The sequence below is a fragment of the Denticeps clupeoides genome, chromosome 11, assembly GCF_900700375.1.
Source record: "Denticeps clupeoides chromosome 11, fDenClu1.1, whole genome shotgun sequence".
In the NCBI taxonomy this organism is placed as follows: domain Eukaryota; kingdom Metazoa; phylum Chordata; class Actinopteri; order Clupeiformes; family Denticipitidae; genus Denticeps; species Denticeps clupeoides.
Window position 1 is genome coordinate 20810389 of NC_041717.1, and position 12627 is coordinate 20823015.

Below are 12627 nucleotides of genomic sequence, written 5' to 3' on the forward strand. Positions count from 1 at the left end.
ACTCGCCTCTCCAGAACCCGGTTCGAATCCCACTTACTACCATTGTGTCCCTGAGCAAGACACTTGACCCTAAATTGCTCCAGGGAGACTGTCCCTGTAATACTGATTGTAAGTCACTCTGGATAAGGGCGTCTGATAAATGCTGTACATGTAAATGTAATTCTAAATACAGCTAGCTCCGCCCCCAACTTGAAGTGTTAGACTGGAAAGACTGCTCCGGGTCAACTATTTATGTATTTATATTTTACAGTAAAGTGTGCAATCTTGATTGCAGACAGCATTTTTATTTATTGTCTTTATTCTGGAATTGCATTGTCCTTGCATCTCTTCATTTTGTTAAATATACACATTTATATATACATGACCTCTGGCTGAAATGTTTATTCAAATCATAATTTTATAATTGTTTTCAAAGTGCAGGTGAGCCACCAGAACCCGCAGAAATCATACATTTAAATCCCCAACAACAGTCATAAACAGCACCAGAAGGTTCTACAGTCAGCTTGGCTCTAAGGGCTAATTGGGCACTGTCAAAAAATTCTTTTAATTGTCTTGATCCGAAGAGACTGAAGATGTGGGTCATAATACTTTAGATAATTTTCCAGAGTGGTAGCAATCTAAAAAAAAACATAGCGTGAAATAAGTTTTAAATTCATTATTAAGCTTGATGTTTATTACTGGATATTACTTGTTGAATAATGTGTACACACACACACACACACACACACACAGAATACACACAATACTTGCACAACACAATACTTCCCCATAGTGCCAGTGATGCATTAACCAGATTTTGCTGCAGTTACACTTACTTTGTTAAATGCTGCTTCAATGTCAGTCTCGGTTATGTATGGTGATGCGGTGAAGTCCACTTGTAGGTTTGCAAGGATAGTTAGCATGTCTGCAGGCACAGAAAAGCAACAGCAACAGGTCATTAGCATACAAGTTTCTTTAAACATATGGATGGCAGTAGATTTTAGTTATAAAAATAGTCACAAGCTCCTTTTTGGCTCAAACTGCTGCTGCCCTTTGTGTTAATAACCCTAAAATTCCACACACATGCCTGGTGGTAGAGTTGTTTTTGGGGTTTGCAGAGAAGCCAGTGTGGTTTCAGGTGTGGGGGCATCAGATGCCGTCGGTGTGGTGGGCGTGTCCTCTGGTGGGACGGTCGCATATTGTGCGTAGGATCCTGCAGGCACAGAAGATAAGATAAGATAAGATCAACCTTTATTACTCCCACAAGTGGGAAATTGCATTTGTTATGGCAGAAAGTGGATAGAAACAGAAGTAATACAGCAAAAAAAAAAAGGTAAATAGCAGCAAAAAAATGTATATGTATATATCTACAAATGTACAATTGAGATCTACACATGTGCAATGGGTAAAGTAATGGGTCAAATGGGTAAAGTGCAATGTGTACACCTGTACAGTTGGTAATTACCGTGATGTATTTGAAGTGTGTGTGTCTTTGTCTGTGTGTGTGTGGTCAACTGTGAGGTCTTTGTAATAGAGTCTGACAGAGGTTGGAAGAAAAGACCTTCTGAACCTCTCCTTCCCACACCGTGGGTGCAGTAGCCTGCAACTGAAGCAGCTGCTCAGTGCTATCAGGGTCTCCTGCATGGGGTGGGAGATGTTGTCCACCATTCTCCTGTCATTCACCACCTCCACTGGTCCAGAGGGCATCCTAGAACAGAGCCGGCCCTCCGGATCAGCCTGTTCAGTCTCTTTCAGCCACTACAGAGTCATAAAAAGTCTTTAGGAGTTCCCCCTAAACTCCAAAGACCTGAGCCTCCACAGCAGGTATAATAATACATTTGTATTATGACTCCAGTCGGGTTTATTGTTCAGATGAACCCCAAAGTACTTGTAGCAACAGCAAAAGCAACAGCTCATTAGCATACAAGTTTCTTTAAACTATGGATGATGGTAGATTTTAGATTATAAAAGTTGTCAGAAGCTCCTTTTCTGCCGCTGCTTTTGTGTAATAACCCTAAAATTCCACACACATACCCAGGTGGTAGAGTTGTTTGTGGGGTTTGCAGAAAAACCAGTGTGGTTCCAGGTGTGGGGGCTTCAGATGCGTCGGTGTGGTGGGCGTGTCCTCTGGTGGGGCGGTCGCATATTGTGCGTAGGATCCTGCAGGTTTGAATCCAAAAGACAGAATTGTTCACCGGTGCAGTGGAGAGAAGTCCAGTAGTCCAGTTGTTCTTAATAGGGTTGGTTGGGGTTTAAAAAAAGTAAAAATGGAGCATTTCTCACATAAGCGCCTTCTCATTATATGTCCTATATACCTGACCATTGCATCACATAACATTACAACAGATTCTCTTCTCACCCGTGTACAAGAGAAGCACAGTCAGAGAGCCGTCCAGAGCTGCATGTCTCGGTCTGATTATCACCAGTACTGTGCCTGTGTGAAGCTCAGGTCAGTATTTATACCCTGTCACCCCGAGCCTTCCTCAACACACCCCATGAGATAAGCCTGCTGAAGGACTGCACTTCTTTTGTGAAAGATCTGTTGTGATGCATCTATGCATGACGTGCCAAACAGGTTGGATCGGACTAAATTACCCTACAGTACCATTCATTTTTAGATATTAATATCAGGTTCACTACTTCATGTACAAAGACACTCTCTACAACATAAAAACGCATTACAATTCCATTAAAATTAAAATAGTCTATGTTATTCCTTAAAATGTTATATATACAGTCACACAGAGTGTAACTAAAACTGGGACTATATAGTTAAAGAATGTTGCACAGCTGGACGGAGAAGAAGGAAGGAAGGAAGGGAGGAAGGGGAGAGATTTCACAATATTATAATAATTATAATGCAATATGCAACAAGGAAGGAAATGATAATTATCTCAAAACCAACACACTGCACTACTGTATTAATTTAGCTGTGCTGCTGTGCTGTACATTTCAGCAAATTATTATAAATTATTCATAATTATTGTTATTATTATTATATATATTATTATTTAATATAAATTATTATTATATTATACATTATAATTATTATAAATAATTCATATGAATTGATAAGATAAGCCGTGTAAAGCTGTGCAAGCATTCTATAATACAGCCCTGACCATCTGGTACGGCAAACACAAGACGCAAAGGGCAAGGGGTATAGCTGAGTCAACAAAGGAACCATTTGTTCACAACATCCCACCAATATTTTACAGTTTTACACTAAGACCAAAAATGTGAATGAAACAGAATCCCGAACCACCAAGGTGGCACTGAGCAAGCACAGCTCCCCTTTCACGCTGTGTTTCACCAAGGCTGATGGTTAAAAGCAGAGGACACATTTCGTTGTGTCACCGCGTGCTGCAGGGGTTCACAATGACAGTCACTTCATCCCCTGCCTACATTCAACACCATCTGAGCGGAAAGGAGCCAGGAGCAAGTGGACGTGCTCACATTTTTCAATTTTGCATTGCAATGCAAGTGTCTTAACAAAGGGAGTGAGAGAGAGTAAGTGTGTGTGTGTCAGTGTGAGAGTTTGTGAGTGTGTTCGTCTGTAAAAGTGTGTGCTTCTGCAGTGTTTGAGTGAAGAGAACATGTTCTGACATTTGAAACAAATTCTGTTCAATTTTCAGATTTGTATGTTCTTTATTTTTTTATAAATAATTTATTGTTCTGGCAGCTCAGGTGACACTTTATTTTAAAGGCCTATATATTTGGCAGTGTCACAGGGGGAATTCGATGACGTACTTGCAGACATACTTTGGCGTGGGGATAAGCCGTTCGTACCGGTAGAGGACGCTGGGCGAGAGGGGCAGGAGGACCGGGGGCGCCTGGCCGGCGAGGAGTGAGGAAGCAATGGACGCGCTGCAACGCAGAGGGGAGTCGGTTCGGGATCTTTGGGAAGGACAGGGGGCAGAGGAGAACCGGAAGACGGCGGGTTTCAGGATGGACGGGAGTAGGTCTTGGGCGGCAGGACGGTAGGGGAGCTTGGAATCCCGTCTTTACCGATGGGTCAGGTAGGTTCAAGGTCAGTGGCAGGTAGAGGTTGTAGCCAGGAAGTTCCGGTCGGGTTCCTTTCGTGGTTTCCAGGGAATTCAGGCAATTCTCGAAGTCGTGGGCAGGCGAAGGTCGTATTTCAGGAAATCACTATTATCGTAGGTCGTGGGTGAGAGAGCTAGCGTCTCTGGCGAGTAAACTCATACAAAGAGCGGGCGTGTCTCCTTGGGGTTACCTCACTTTTATACTTGCCACCGCCCGCTTCCATTTCCTCTTCCGGGTCGTCGTCTCCCAGGCTGGTGAGGTGCCCTCTAGCGGCCTGGAGGCGCGTTGGCCATGACAGGCAGATGTAAAGCATACATGTGTATGTTTTGTGTTAGTCCTTTTAATTCAATTTTATTATTATACTTATTATTTGATTCTGTGATTAATAAAAAATAAAATTTATCTATTATTAAAATAAACTTTAAAATAGCCCTACAGCATAAAACCATCAAAATAAATAGCTTGTTTTGCTAAAGAAGGAAGGAACTAAAATTGAACATGATCTGCCTGTAAATTTGCTACATCAAAGTCACAGATTTTCCTGTTGTGGTTGAATTTTGTGTAATACCAAATGTTTAATTACCATTCAGATTTTTATTATTGTTATTACTGCCTATTGCTGGAAACTATGTGTGTAATTAAAGTGTAATTAATTACCTGTAATCTGTGCTTTTGCTGTGTGTGAGAGAACTGTGGGGTGAGGAGAACAGTGTCTGCTTTATGGTTATGGAATTTTATATTGCAGCGAACATTCATATGTAGATCTACCTTCTCACAAACACACACCCTAACAAGCCACGCCTCCTGTTTAGACAATGATGCAGTATCGCATATTTTCTGGATTTACGTTAGAATAGAATGGCTGGCATCATTATAAAAAAATAAAAATAAACAAGGAAAGATGAACTGCCTGTCATTTTCAGAAATGTGATCATACAGGTTTTATTGTGCAAATAAAATATGGAAACTTTATTACAACATGTCTGAGGATTCTATATCATGATGTCTTAGATTTTTAAAACACTTGCCTATGAACCAGAAGACCCAGGTTCGAATCCCACTTACTACCACTGTGTCCCTGAGCAAGACACTTAACCCTGCACTCTAAAAACTGCTGGGTTAAAAACAACCCCAATTTGGTTATTTTGGTAACCCAGCGCTGGGTCAAAAAGGGACCAACCCAACGCTGGGTTATTTTGACCCAACAAGTTGGGTTACACGTTTAACCCAGCATGCTGGGATGTGATTTTTAACCCAACTATTAGTTAAAAATGACTATGCTGCTGGGTTGAATGGAACCCAAAATGGGTCAGAAATTTAATCTAGAAACTTGTGATTAAAATTACTAAAATAAAAAACAATTCTACAAGCAATACATACTTCAATAATGGAATTTTATTCATGACAAAACTTTTTTTTCATCTCCACCTCAGCATTAAGACAATCAAACTGTAGTCACAGTGTTTCTGGAATAAAGTCAGTAACAATGAATCAGACTGAAGTCAAATTAACTTTAGAAAAAGACATATTATCTTTAGAAAAACACAATTTGACATGTAAATGTAAAAAAGTTTTCTTATCATGCATAAACTAAGATATAAGAGTCATCTGAAAGAAACACACAACAAATCAGGCATTAAGAACATCAGACATAAGAACATCTATGCAGTAAGGATCAGATTTGGTCAAAATAAACTTGCAACTTTCCTAAATGTGCCCTCTGTAAAAAAAAAATAATACAATACTAGACACATCTAGCACAAGAAGAATCAGATACAAATGAACAACTGCAAGCCTATTTGCTCTAATCACTGCAAAGTAATTGTGCAACATTCAGGCATGAAGAGCTGTGCTATAAGCATAATTGTGTCTTAGCCTGCTAAGCTCATTCTTCAGCTTCTGAACCTTTGGAGGTAGCTCACTTCTACCTTAATTTCACATTGCCTGCTGAATGAAGGTAAAAGTGTTCAAGCACTTTGGGTTGCTGCAGGTGAAGTGCGTAGGTTAAGCCAAACAAGAGGCACATTGCTTGAGGTAGGTTGGTGAGTGCTTCCCTTGCCAGGGTTGCCCTCTTGGATGATGCCCAGTCTTGAGGGGTTGAGTTATGGTAATGCTGGGCTTGCTGAACTGTTGTCCTCATAATAGAGGATTCCCACTGGGATGTCCATGGACATAGTGCAAGAAACAAGACAAAAAGAGAATATTCAGGTTAACAGCAATTTGTCTACAATCAACTGTACAGAATTATCTAATATTATAATTTTGTAATTCATGTGATTTTATTTTAGGAACTGTAAACAAGCTATTTGTGTGTTTATATATAGGCGTCTTTCATGTTGTGACAGTAGGTGGTATATTACACAATTGATATTTGAATGGTACAAATGGAGAAAGGGTTTACTCACTGAACTGCTCTTGAAGAACATAGATGCATCATCTCCAAGAATTATTGGAAGTCCTCTCAGGACAAGGCATCTAATGGCTGTTGGCTCTGTGCTCTGCAAAGTGGTATAAAACACACTTGAATGTAGAACAAAGGAAATGAATCTTATATCAGTTATTTGTCCATATAGAGAAATACCACAAGAGAACAGTTTATGTATTGAACTAACCATCAATACCATTATGAGAAGAAAAGAGAAATATCAACCCACCGTTGTGTTGTAGCAGGTGAGCAAATTGCTTCCTATCCGACCTGTCTTCCTCTTGAAATTTCCATCAAATTGGACACAACCCATCAAGAACACCAAAGAACACTTCTTTAAAATTTCTACCAACAATCCTGTTAAACTCTAGGTAAACCTGGGAAATATTAAATATGCTGAGTTTTGATATTCAGGACAGAGTTATTTATAACACAAATAAACCTCTCTGAACATCACGTATGTAAAACAAATAAGAAAAAAAAACATTAAGGACACATTCTCAAACCTGATTTTCAGTGAAAAGCGCTGGCCAGCGTTGGATCTCTGGTTGATGTCAGGCTCATCCTTTACAACCTCCTCAGTCTAAGAACAAACATGATTCCTATGCAAGCAAGGAAAGGGCTTAGTTCCTACTTGCATAAGTTCCATGTTTTAGCCTTGTAATGTTAAAAAAACTGTGCTCTTCTCGCAGATAGTACTTGCATTTCCAAAGCATATTAAAGTGGCTTTAAACAAAACTAGTATTGCAAAAACAAAAAAACTGTCATATGTTGAAAGTGGGTGTTTACTTTTTCAAACCTACATTGAAATAATTTGAATTCTACAAAACTGTATGTAAGAGAAGTAGAGAGCTACTCTAAAACCACATTGCTGCAAGTATCAAATGCTCACTGTTCCCTTAAGATGACCTCATAATTTAGACACAATCAAATGCATGTTTCAAACTACAAATGTTCCAGCAGTTTCTAATTTGAATAGAGAAAACAACTCACCTTGTTCATCCAAAAAATGGTTCTCGTTGCAGCAAGCAAAACTCCTTTAAAAAAAGTCCAAACTTGAGAGAAACAGACAAATGTAGACAGAAAGGTATACTTCTAAAATACAACATTAAACCCCAAAATCCCCTTTCACAGTGCAAATAAAGCTTACCGATCTCCGTGTGAGTGCGTACACACAAATTGGTGGCTCCAATGCAGTCACAAGATATTAAGCATTGTTAACATAGCAAGTGTTAGTTAGCAAGATATTAAGCATTGAATCTTGCAGAAACTTCAAAATTTCTCCTCTGTCCTTCTACCCGCAGCTTTTTGCCTCATAATTTTATCCCGCTCGTCTCCTAACCCCGTGGCTTTCTCTCATAAAATAATTTTTTCGCCCTTCAGAAACTTATTTTTTCGCCCCTCAGAAACTAAAGACGGTGCAGAGACAATGGCGGCTTCTCTGGCTTAGAGAGTGAGTTGCTCCAGGGGGACTGTCCTTGTAAATACTGATTGTAAGTTGCTCTGGATAAGGGCGTCTGATAAATGCTGTAAATGTAAATGTAAATGTATGGTGAGAAATATCACAATATCACCATAATGATTGTAATAGATAACAAGATTTCAGTCATTACACACCCACAACACAGAGGAACCAATTTGATTAATCTACTGCCCTAACTCATTTTTAAACTCTTTTTGTCTCAATCTTGAGTCTTTGAGGTGCTCCGGTTCCGTGTTCCCAATTCCCTAGCTGTGTCCATTTACATTTACAGCATTTACCAGACACCCTTATCCAGAGCGACTTTCAATCAGTAGTGACAGGGACAGTCCCCCCTGGAGACACTCAGGGTTAAGTGTCTTGCTCAGGGACACAACGGTAGTAAGTGGGATTTGAACCTGGGTCTTCTGGTTAATAGGCGAGTGTGTTACCCACTAGGCTACTACCCCCCTTGTTGTGATGTGCTGTGTGTAGATGTCCCTGTACCATGTTATCATTATAATCCCCTTGGTCCCTTCCCTGACAGTTTACACATCATAATAAGAATGTGACACGACTGTAAATCAACCTTTGTTCAACTGGTACAATCACACCTTAAAAACATTTTAAAATCTGCCTTCGCTTGAATGTCATGCAGTGTTTTTTATGTCGCCCATAGGGTCATGCAGCTTCTTCAAAAATATATGTATTTTACTGGATGCTTCAATAAATGTTAATTTGGTCAAGCTAAAATCTTATATCTGAGGGGACAAAGATAGTTAAAGAATGTCACAGAACTGGATAGAAGGAAGGAAGGCACAGAGAGAAATATCACAATATGGTTCTAATGCAATATGTAATAAGGAAGGAAAATTATTAGAATCTACAGTAGACTGTATAGTAGATTCCAATGGTACTGCTAAAGTAGTAGACCCAAAAGGAGGCTCAGTAGAAGACTGGATAGTAGATACAGTAGAAATGCTGGGTAGTGGAATCTGTTGTAGACTTAGTAGTAGACTCTGTAGTAGACATGGTTGTAAAATCAGAATTGTATAGTGTGGCAATGGTTGACTGGGTTTTAGGCTCTGTAGGCTCTAACTTAGAAGTATATACGGTAGTGGACTGGCTAATAGATATGCTATCAGAACTGATCATAGTGATTCAGTAGGTACTATAGTGGGTATCTGTATGCATAATAGTGGTATTTGTAGTAAACTGTGAATTAGGCTCTGTGGTATGGAGTAGTAGACTCAGTAGTAGACTGGCATTGTGGACTTTACAGTAGATTTGGTGGTTAACTTTATAATAGACTCCATAGAAAGCTGGGGTAGCAGTCTCAGTTGTGACTGTGTAGAAAACTCAGAACTTGACTCTGTGTAGCAGACCCTGCCATAAGGTATGTAGTAGGCTGTGTAGAAATCTCAGCAGTAAACTGAGTAATAGACTTAGTAGTGGACTGAATAGTTGTCTCAGATGTAGACTTGATGGTAATATCTGACTGGGTTCGGAACTCAGTAGATACTGTAGATGAACGGGTTGTAGAATCCATAGTAGGTTCAATAGTTACTGCTATAGTTGTTTTATCTTCTTCCATTGTGGTAGTCTTGTTAGTAAATGAAGATGTCTCTGTGGCCAGACTGAGTGATAAACTGTGTAGTGGAGTCTGTAGTGGGACTGGGTGTTGACATTTGTAGTATACTCAACAGTAGGCTGGGAAGAAGACTCAACAGTATTATTTGTTGAAGACTGGATAGTAGTGTCTGTAGTTGACTGCATATTAGAAGCTACAGTAAACATAGACGTAGGCCCTGTAGTAGTCTGGGCATTCAATACTGTAGTCGACATCCTTGAAGACTCAACGGTAAACTTAGCAGTAGACTCTGTCTCAGAACCTGCATAGGTGATGCAGTGGACTGTATAGGAGTCTCAGTGGTAGAGTTTGTAGTAAAGTGTGACATAACAGTAGGCAGAGTTGCAGACATAGTAGTAGACTGAATTTTAGTCTTATCATTAGACTGTGTGGGAATGGCCTGACTGGGTAGGAATCTCAGAAGCAGAGTCTACAGTAGACTAGACAATAGATACTGTATAAGAATGGTTGTAGAATACATAGGTACTGCTTTAGTTGTTGCATCTGTTTCCATTATGGTAGTCTTAAAGTTAACCAAGATATAGGCTCTGTGGCAGATTGAGTGGTAGACAGGGTAGTAGATCCTGTAGTGGACTGGACAGTGATCTTTGTAGAAGATTCATCAGTAGGATGGGCAATAGACTCAACAGCAGTTTCTGTTGTTAGACTGGGTTTGCAGTTTCAGTAAATGACTGCGTAGTAGATGCTACAGTATAGTCATTAGTTGACCCTGTAGTAGTCTGGGTATTAAATACAATAGTCGACATGGTTGAAGACTCGACAGGGGGCTCTACAATAAACTCAACTTTACTTCCTTTAGAAAACTGCATAGTAGTGTCAGTAGTAGACTGGGAAGTCAATTCTGTAGTGGGCTGGGGTAGTGAACTTTGTAGTAGTATCAACAGTGGCTGGGTAGTTGACTCAAGTGTTGATTCTGTAGTAGGTTGGGTAGTTGACTCCGATGGTAACTCAGAACTAGACTCTGTAGTGGACTCTGCCATAAGGGATGTAATGGGCTCTGTAGAAGTCTCAGTAGTAGAAAACTGACTAGTAGTTTCATCAGTAGAATGATGGTACTATCTGACTTGGTGGGAAACTCAGAAGCAGAACCTGTAGTAGACTGGACAGTTGATACTGTATTATAACTGGTTGTAGAATCCATAATAGGTTCAATAGTTACTGCTACAGCTGTTGTATCTCTTTTCATTATGGTAGTGGTAGACTGGGTAGCAGATCCTGTAGAAGGCTGGGTAGTGGAATTTGTAGTAGATGAGGACTGGATAGGAAACTCAGAAGCAGAGCCTGTAGTAGACTGGACAATAGATACTGTATAAAAACTGGTTGCATAATCCATAGTAGGTTCAATAGGTACTGCTACAGTACCTAATGGAAACTCTGTTTCCATTAAGGTAGTCTTGTTAGTGAACCAAGATGTTTGCTCTGTGCAGATTGAATGAATTCCGTAGAATTAACAGTAGGCTGGGCAGTAGATAACCTTCAGAAGTAGACCCTGTAGTAGTATGGGGTGTACATGGTTGACTCTAAAGGTACTGCCATTAATGTTGTCTCTGATTCCATTGTAGTAGCCTGTGTAGTAAACCCTGCTGACTGGACAGCAGATTCGATAAGTACTGCTGTTGTTGTATCTGATTCAACTGTAGTATACTCAGCATTGGACTCTGAAAAAAAGGGGGGTAATGACCTGTGTTAAAACAATTTAAACTTTTATCGCGCTCCAGCTTGGAAACCCGAGCATCCCCAAACTCGTGAAGGACTGCACTGCATTAAATGAGAACTACACCTGAAAATATCAACACACTCAATGATGAAAAAATATGCTTCTTGATATGTTTCAGGAGCATCTGTGTTTTTTTGTGTTCAGGTGTAATAATAATCCAAGTATTACAAATCAGTGCTGTTATCTGTTATTTGCTTAAGACAATTGACTAGTGGGACACTCTTAGCTCGACTGCAGCACACGGGCAATTGCTAACCTAGCTGGCCATACCATTTTTAGCTTAATTGTTAAAACATGTTGCTTATTATTATACATCTATTTCTCACGAAAGAAGACATCCCTGAAATAATAAGAGACCACAATGAATCAGTGATTCATTGAGTCAATTAAATAAAGAAATAAATATTTCTACAACAGTCATTCCATGTGCATTATAAAGTTATTTTTTTTTAACATCAACAGACATGCCGATTAGATGATCAGCTCAACCAAACCTCACCGAACAAGGAAAGGTTTGAGAACCACTGGACCTACTTTTTCATTTTATCTTTTCATCTGTTTAACCGTTATAAAGCTAAATCGTTATTTTATGTAGTACAAACTGGTTTATTTAGTTATTTAGTTAGTAACTAAAACTTGTTGATAACAATTGGAATTTTAATTAAAAAGGAAAACAGAGCTCGTCCCCCTCCATCAGAATGACTTCCATCAGACCGTCTACTCGTCCGATTTAAAATGGTCTGCAGCTACCACTGATAATGAACATCCTTAACACTAGCAATCCCAGAGAGCAGCCATTTGGCACTTCTCATTTTGCAGAAGCTCTGTCCCAGTTGTCTAGCTGTCACGTCCATGCGGGCATGACGCGGCGGGTGAATGGAGAGGAGGACGAAGAGTGACGAGGAATGACGTGGAATGAAGGACGCTTTCACCTGACATCACGAAACAGGGGTTTTAATGGTGAATCACAGGACAGGGGAGACATGAGCAGAAGTAGCCCGACCTGTAGAGAATCCAGTTTTGCCTGGTGTGGTTTCTCCTGGATTCCTATAGCCAGTGTTGGGGAGTAACGGAATACATGTACCAACGTTACGTATTTAGAATACAAAATATGAGAAACTGTATTTCGTTACAGTTACCGTTTAAATGAGTGATAATCAAAATACAGTTACTTTGTTGAAATAAATGGATTACACGGCGGTCTGAACGTGAAGTGATTGTCACATGTGATACGCAGCAGCACAGCACACGGTGCACACAGTGAAATGTGTCCTCTGCATTTATCCCATCACCCTGAGAGAGCAGTGGGCAGCCATGAGAGGCACCCGGGGAGCAGTGGGGACGAGCAAGCA

The 12627-nt window shown here is 40.0% G+C and overlaps 1 long non-coding RNA gene across 2 annotated transcripts; it reads right to left on the reverse strand.

Annotated features, from left to right (window-relative positions):
• Positions 1-411: 411 nt before the first annotated feature.
• Positions 412-2384, reverse strand: LOC114799964 (uncharacterized). Of its 2 annotated transcripts, none has more exons than XR_003751301.1 (4): positions 2339-2384; positions 1063-1192; positions 816-904; positions 412-617 (listed from the first exon to the last, which is right to left on the reverse strand). It is a non-coding gene; the product is annotated as an uncharacterized LOC114799964 (long non-coding RNA). The 2 variants fall into 2 exon arrangements; XR_003751300.1 differs by lacking the exon at positions 2339-2384 and adding an exon at positions 1541-1730.
• Between the last annotated feature and the right edge of the window lie 10243 nt (positions 2385-12627).